Here is an 8,901-nt window from a genome sequence, read left to right on the forward strand (position 1 = left end):
ACTGAAAAATGAGGTGACATGAAAAAAATCGTTGCTCGATTTAGGCGACTAAACTTTGAATGTTTACATCAGTTTATATTTTCTAAACATAAATTTTGTCCTTGTTTGGAACACACTCACTAATAGATATCCTTAAAACTAACACACTTAAACTAAAACACTTAATACAGAAGCCAAATGGTGTTGCCAGTGGGCGTACTAAATAACTATTAGCAATAATCAAACTTCTACCATTAATGATTGATTACATGAAGACTTACAAACATTTTTAAATTATACTACAATTACACTATTGCATAGTGTCATTATTTTTCCTGTGAGTGTCAACACTAAGAAATTCTGTTGCTACTGTGAAGGACAATGACATTGATGTTGAGAACTACCTACAGTACAGTAAATCTCCATATGACGGCTCTATTTTATGTTTCAGAGCATAATCGTGACTTTGTATATATTTTTTTATTTTTAAATTGGTATTGTAAAGGCCAATTCAACAAAAAAACTGAAACCTACTAATGTGTTCTTATAATTTTGGCCACAACTGTAAATTATTCCTTGAACACTTGCTAACATGCTAACACGACTACAGCTTTCAGCTTTATGTGTCGCAGATGGATTAGTGAAACATTTTCCATATATTTCCATAACACTTTTACTCTATGCATTAAGTGCACATGTCATTTTAAAGCTGGAATGATCCTCAGCATATGTGTTACTTATGTTAAACAGCTGAATAGATAATGTTCAAAGTCTTAACTTGCAGTTGAGCGGATATAAGGGAGAAAGAAAGAAAAAGAGGACATCAGTTCATCCTGTTTCTGGGATGAGAATGTAAACAGTTTCACCCGTCCAGACCCTGTTATGTCTGCTCTACGTCTGTCCAGTGAGGCTTTCAGAACTTATGGTTATTACTAAAGCTAAAAGCCAACAGTGTCCATCGCACAGCGGTAAGTGAAAAGACCACAAATCGATCAAATCAATGGAGATTCTCTTCCAGTTGCTTCTCTTTCGACTTAAAGATTTCATCCTACATTTTCAGTCCTGCTATTTGTGTCAGCTGCTCTTACTGTGCATCTATTTGCATATCAGTTTAGCTGACAGCTAGCCGCTAACAGCCTTCAAGGGCTTTCAAAACATGGAAATTCTGCCATCATTTGCAAACCTTCATGTCATTCTAGATGTGTATGGCCTTCTTTCTGCTATGAAAACATATATATATATGAAAATGTCTGTTTTTCCATGTAATGAAAGACAGCTATTGCTATATGCTATTATTCAAAATAGCATATTTTGTGCTTTCAGAAATAAACTCTGAGCAAATTATGACAGAACAAATTTTCTGTTATATTTTGTAATATAACAAAATTAACCTATTAATAAATTAACCCTCAAATCAACACCAAAATGGGGGTAAGGGGTTTAATATATTTAATTAAATTAAACTGAATTGGGTTTTATTTTAGTTGGTTAAATTATTTAAAATATAGACATCACAAAATATTTATAGTATTATTAATATTTCAAAATCAACATAAACTGTTTAGTATGATGATGATAATGAAGATGATAATAATATTTATTAACAATATTAAACACTATTAATAAATGAAATAATTAACTTGTGCACCAAATCTGCATATCAAAATGATTCCTAAAGAAAAATGTCGCTTTGGCATTAGAGAAATAAATTACACTTTATAAATTCAAATAAATCATAGCTGTGCGATGTGGCTGTATATTGGTGGGAGCCGCGAGTTGCCTTAAGCAGGTCGCACACCGGAAGGGCCGCTCGGCGCCGCGATACATCGCGCATAGAACAGTTAAAAGTATCGCACACCAGATGCGGTCATTCGCATAATATTTAACATAAAACTAATCAGATGTCGCTCTATGGCGCGGCAGAGAAATGAACAGTGCACTGAGTCGTGGCTGGGCGCCGCGGACAGCCGCCGACTTGCGGCGCCGGTGTGTTTACCCTGATAGAAACCTATGTTTAGAATTCTGAAATGTATGGCGCTGCGTGGCGCGCCGCTGAGCGGCACTTCCGGCATGCGACCTGCTTAAGTGTCTCACCAGAGACGATATACTGCCATATTACACTGCTACGAGTGTGATATTGGGTTTATACAACAGTTCAAGGGCTTATTATGCTGTCTCTGTCGCCATCTTGTTTATGGACAACATCAACCATTTTTGGTCTGCTCAACCACCATAAAATTAAAAATTAAATATTTCTTATTAAGAATTAAAATATTAAGAATTAAGAATTAAAATAGGCACTGTCCTTATAAATAAACTGCATTGTTGCAATCTAAACAACTACATTCTCAACTAAAAAGCCTCAAAAGTGCATTATGTTGTCCGACAGCAGAAGGGTAAAGAGGCTGGACGAGTGATGTTACTGGCAGAATATCGCACGGCCATCAGCCAATAAGATTCAAGAACCAGACAGAACTGTTTGTTTGTATGTATGTATGTATGTATGTATGTATGTATGTATGTATGTATGTATGTATGTATGTATGTATGTATGTATGTATGTATGTATGTATATATATATATATATATATATATATGTATATATATATATATATATATATATATATATATATATATATATATATATATATATATATATATATATATATATATATATATACACACACACACACACACACAGTTGAAGTCAGAATTATTAGCCCCCTGTTTATTTTTTTCCCCAATTTCTGTTTCACGGAGAGAAGATTTTTTTTCAACACATTTCTAAACATAATAGTTTTAATAACTTATTTCTAATAACAGATTTATTTTTTTTATCTTTTCCATGATGACAGTAAATAATATTTGACTAGATATTTTATTCAAGACACTTCAATACAGCTTAAAGTGACATTTAAAGGCTTAACAAGGTTAATTAGGTTAACTAGGCAGGTTAGGGTAATAAATCTATCTATCTATCTATCTATCTATCTATCTATCTATCTATCTATCTATCTATATATATATATATATATATATATATATATATATATATATATATATATATATATATATATATATATATATATATATATATATATTCAAAATCAGTTCCATTTTGCAAAGTAACACTTTTTACTATATATGGTAAACATTAAAAACTATAAAACTATAGCAATTATAACAATAGTTTTTGACTGCTAGTGTCATATTTAACACATTAATTACTTAAAATCCGGGTGTCTGGTCACTCTTCATCACTACGCAAGACAGTGAGTGCATAATTCAATCCACTAGTTCATCCAAGAGCACATGAAATCATCCTTGGATGAATCTACTGCCCCAGAAAGAATTTGGAAAACTTAATATATCACTTGTGGAGTCAGAGGGGTGGGATTGAGCACAAAATCCCCAAATCCAAAGAAACAGCTGATTGTCTTCCAGAACTGACACCTTTCTTTGGTATGTCCATCAGTCCCATATGGTAAAAATAATAATAATAATAATAATAATAATAATAATAATAATAATAATAATAATAATAATAATATATTTTGCCTTAAAATGTAAATTTATCCTAAATATATTTTGTAACTATAAGGCTTAATAAAATACATTCTTGAAATCGAAAATATAATGTCAGCCTCTATATATCTATATATTTCAAAATTTATTTCCAGCCTTCCAATATTGCAAGTATATCCATTATTTATATTATTTTCAGAGTTTCTTTTTAGTTTTAAAGAGGTAACTTGCTTTAGATGATTTACACATAAAATTAAGGCTTAAATGTTTTTTTTCAATACAATTAGGTAAATAAAGCTTTTGTTATGAAGCGGACAGGAGACAGAGGTAAGGAAACGTTAGGGTGTTTATTAAATGACAACAAGGAGCACATGAAGGATAGCCAGGAGGATCAGGAATGATGTTGGGGTCTTTTCCTCCGTGGCTGGGTAACAGGAATACACGAGGATGGACAGCACACACCAGATACAGCTGACAGAGGATGACACAGACTTGGAAGGACTGGAAGACAGGACGATTCGGGTGGACCAGGAAGACTAGGAGGAATACAAAGAGAACAGGTAAGTAAAGCGTTTGTTTTAGCTGAGGATGACTACGCTGAGTGGTCGCTCAGTTGTCCGCTTTCGTCGAGACGAGCCCGGACAATGAGCGACTGGAGTGCTGTGCTTTTATCTGGTGCTCGTGAATGTGATGCAGCTGTGTGCTCATTAGAAGTCAGGTGATGGTGATCTTCGTGAGTGGGGATCGTGAGAGCCTGACCAATCCGTGACAGTACCCCCCTCCCCAGGGCCCGCTCCTGAGGGCCGACACCTCCGACGCCGTGGTGGTCTCCCTCTGCCTCTAGGCGCTGGGAACTCAGGGTGGCTCTCATGAAACTCCACCATGAGACTAGGATCGAGAATATCAGCTCTGGGAACCCATGTCCTTTCTTCGGGGCCGTACCCTTCCCAGTCCACCAGGTACTCCAACTGGCCACCACGACGTCGGGAACGCAAGATCTCCTTCACTGCGTAGACGGCTCCTTCTTCTAGGAGCAGTGGAGGAGGGGGTTCCTCTTCGTGGTCAGGCTCTGTGGAGGGAAGAACAGGATCGTGATAGGGTTTCAGGAGTGATACGTGGAATGTAGGGTGAATACGGTAGTGAGAGGGTAATTGTAGTTTGTAGGTGACGGGGTTAACCTGTTCCACGATGGTGAAGGGACCAACAAATCGGGGACTTAACTTGCGAGAGGGCAGTCGCATGCGTATGTCCCGGGTGGATAGCCACACCTTTTGTCCGGGTGTGTATCTGGGTTCTTCAGACCTTCTTCTATCGGCGGTTACCTTGCTTCGACGGACTGCCCTCTGCAGATGTTGATGAGCCTCGTCCCAGACTCTCTCGCTCTCCCCGGAACCAGTGATCCACTGCGGGGACATCAGATGGTTCGCCATCCCAGGGAAAGAGCGGTGGTTGGAAGCCCAGGACGCACTGGAATGGCGTGAGTCCGGTGGAGGGTTGCCGCAGTGAATTTTGGGCATATTCTGCCCAGCCCAAATACTGGCTCCAGGAGCTCTGGTGACCACTGCAGAAGGTCCTCAGGAACCGTCCCACCTCCTGAATCTTCCTCTCTGTCTGCCCGTTGGTTTGGGGATGATATCCAGAAGAGAGGCTGACGGCCACACCTAGGAGCTTGAAGAAGGCTTTCCATAGACGTGAGATGAACTGTGGACCTCTGTCCGACACAATATCTTCTGGAATACCAAATGACCTGAAGACTTGATTAAAGATATTGTCGGCTGTTTCAAAGGCTGTGGGAAGACCTTTCAGAGGGATTAGTTTGACAAACTTTGAGAATCTATCTACGATGACTAGAATACAGGTATTACCTTCTGACGAGGGGAGGTCAGTGATAAAGTCCACTCCTAGGTGTGACCAGGGACGGTTCGGAATCGGCAAGGGATGGAGCTTTCCAGCGGGTAGATGACGTGGGCTCTTGGATTGGGCACAGTCCTTACAGCCCTGAACATATTGCCTCACATCCCTTGCCATGTTTGGCCACCAGAATCGTTGGGATACTAGCGAGAGAGTATTGTTGATCCCTGGATGTCCAGTGCCTAGCGAGGTATGTAAGGAGTGGATCAGATCTACCCGGTGTTCAGGTGGTATGAACTGCCGATGAGGAGGGCATCCCGGCGGAGCAGGGGCTTCCGGAGTGGCAACGACTGGAGGAGCGTTCCAGGTGATCGGACAAATGGAGATGTGTTCGGGAAGAATCTTCGTTGGGAGTTCTTCATGATCGTGATGCTCGTGTAAACGAGAGAGAGCGTCTGCTCTTAGATTCTTGGGTCCTGGACGATAGGAAATGGAGAAATCAAAACGTGAGAAGAAAAGTGACCATCTGGCTTGACGTGGACATAGTCTCTTGGCCTCTTTGATATATTGGAGGTTTTTGTGATCTGTGATCACCTGGAACGGATGTTTGGCTCCCTCCAACCAGTGACGCCACTCCTCCAAGGCTAGCTTGATTGCTAGAAGCTCCCTGTCTCCTATGCTGTAATTCTGCTCCGCCGGGCTCAACTTCCGAGAGAAATAGGCACAGGGATGCAGTCGGGGCGGTGTATCATGATGTTGGGATAATACTGCCCCGACGCCGGTGGTGGATGCGTCCACTTCCACCACGAAAGGAAGATTTGGGTCAGGATGAGTCAGGAGTGGGGCCCTTGTGAACTCCTTCTTAAGAAGGCGGAAGGCTGCGGCTGCTTCTTTGGTCCACTCCAGTCCTTTGGGTTTACCCTTGAGGAGATTAGTGAGAGGTGATGTAATCCTGCTGTAGTCCTTGATAAACCGTCTATAAAAGTTAGCAAACCCAAGAAACCTCTGGAGCTCCTTAATGGAAGTGGGTTCTGACCAGGATAGAACAGCCTCAATTTTCTTCCCATCCATACGTATACCGGTTTGGTCAATGATGTATCCCAAGAAATGAATCGACTTCTGGTGGAATGAGCATTTCTCCGCTTTGAGGTAGAGGTGATGTTCTCTCAATGTGTGTAGGACCTCCGCAACGTGTTGGCGATGTTCGGCCTCACTCCGGGAGTAAATGAGGATGTCATCTATGTACACTATTACAAAGTGGTGAAGAAACTCCCGGAGGACTTCATGAATGAAGTTTTGGAATACGGAGGGGGCGTTGACCAGACCGTAAGGCATGACCTCATATTCATAGTGGCCAGTAGGGGTCACGAATGCTGTCTTCCATTGGTCCCCCTCACGTATTCTTATCAGATTATACGCGCTGCGGAGGTCCAATTTAGTGAAGACTTTAGCTTCTCGGAGCTGTTCCAAAGCGGCTGGTACCAGAGGAAGGGGATATCGGTATTTTACTGTACCGTTATTTAGGACCCTGTAGTCGATGCATGGACGCAGCCCTCCGTCCTTCTTGGCCACAAAGAAGAAGCTTGAGGCGGCTGGTGATTTTGAGTGACGTATGTACCCCTGACTCAGAGCCTCCCTTATGTAATCTTCCATTGCCTGATTCTCTGGAAGCGAGAGCGGGTAGATCCTACCTCTTGGCAACTGGGCATCTGGAACTAGGTCGATCGCGCAGTCCCATGGCCGATGCGGCGGTAGCTGGGAAGCTCTCTTGGGGCAGAAGACATCATGAAAGGAGCTGTACTCCTTAGGAATGTGGATAGACTGCTTCTCAGGAGGACTCTCGACCGATGTTGTAAACAAAGAAATGGGGTTCCGACCTTGAAGAGGGAGATTTGGAAAACAGGTAGGTGTACATCCAGATCCCCATTTCTTTATCTCTCCTGTGCCCCAAGAGATGATGGGATCGTGCTTCACCAGCCACGGGCGCCCTAGAATGATGTCCATATTTGCACCCTCCAGAACCAGAAATTGAATCCTCTCTTGATGTAACAACCCCACTTGAAGAAGGATGTCTTCGCATTGTCGATGGATACGGGTCGAAGATCGAGTGCACTGGGTTATCGGTTGTATCTGGTATATATGCGAGGACGCCTCAGTACGTAGGTGGAGTTGACGACAGAGGGATTGGGAGATGAAGTTCCCTGCTGACCCGGAGTCGATGAGGGCTGTGACAAGGAGAGAAATAGAGGCAGTAGTTATTTGTACGGTGGTAGTAAGTGGTTTACATTGTTCAATATTCGTACTGAATACACTCACTGAAGTCCGAATGGGACGAAGGGGACACTCCATACGGGTGTGTCCACTGACACCGCAGTATAGACACAGACCCCGGGTCAGCCTCCTCTGTCGTTCCGCTGATGTCAGTCTTCCAGACTCTATTATCATGGGTTCTGGTTCTGGAGAGGCTGTTGACTCAGGCGATTGGAGGAGTGCAGACGAGGGGGTGATGGTGTCCTGTTGATAGGAACGGAGACGATCGGAACATCGGAGAGAATGTTGGATGAATCTCTCCAGACCCATAGTATCATCTAATGTGGCCAGCTGGATTCGGAGAGTGGGTTCCAAGCCGAGCCGGTACGTGGTCAACAACGATCTCTCATTCCATCCACTTGCAGCTGCTAGAGTGCGAAACCGGAGAGCATATTCCTGTGTAGATAGAGTACCTTGCTTTAGATGATACAGCTGCTCTCCAGCGGCTACTTCCCCATCAGAACGTCCAAACACCTCTTTGAAATACTCCGTGAAGGTAGTGATGGAATTCATGACCGGCCCGGCTTGGTTCCAGATCGTCTCAGCCCATTTAAGTGCAGGCCCAGAGAGTAGTGATACGATGTAGGCGATCTTTGACTTATCTGTGGGATATAGAGAAGGTTGCATTTCGAATATGAGGGAACATTGTAACAGAAAACCATTGCACTCCCCCGCTCCGCCTGAGTAGGGCGCTGGTCGGGCCATGGGACTGGAAGGAAGGGCCGAAGAAGAAACTGTGGAGGCGGAAGTGCTCGGTGCTGGTGGTGCGTTGGAAAGTGGAGCTGGTGGCTGTAGAATCCGCTTCAACTGGTCCACCAGCTCTTGAAAGTGATCGGGGGTGCTCATGTTGTCGTCGTTATTGGTCCGGGCTTCTGTTATGAAGCGGACAGGAGACAGAGGTAAGGAAACGTTAGGGTGTTTATTAAATGACAACAAGGAGCACATGAAGGATAGCCAGGAGGATCAGGAATGATGTTGGGGTCTTTTCCTCCGTGGCTGGGTAACAGGAATACACGAGGATGGACAGCACACACCAGATACAGCTGACAGAGGATGACACAGACTTGGAAGGACTGGAAGACAGGACGATTCGGGTGGACCAGGAAGACTAGGAGGAATACAAAGAGAACAGGTAAGTAAAGCGTTTGTTTTAGCTGAGGATGACTACGCTGAGTGGTCGCTCAGTTGTCCGCTTTCGTCGAGACGAGCCCGGACAATGAGCGACTGGAGTGCTGT

Source organism: Danio aesculapii, chromosome 8 (assembly GCF_903798145.1).
Source record: "Danio aesculapii chromosome 8, fDanAes4.1, whole genome shotgun sequence".
Taxonomy (NCBI): Eukaryota; Metazoa; Chordata; class Actinopteri; order Cypriniformes; family Danionidae; genus Danio; species Danio aesculapii.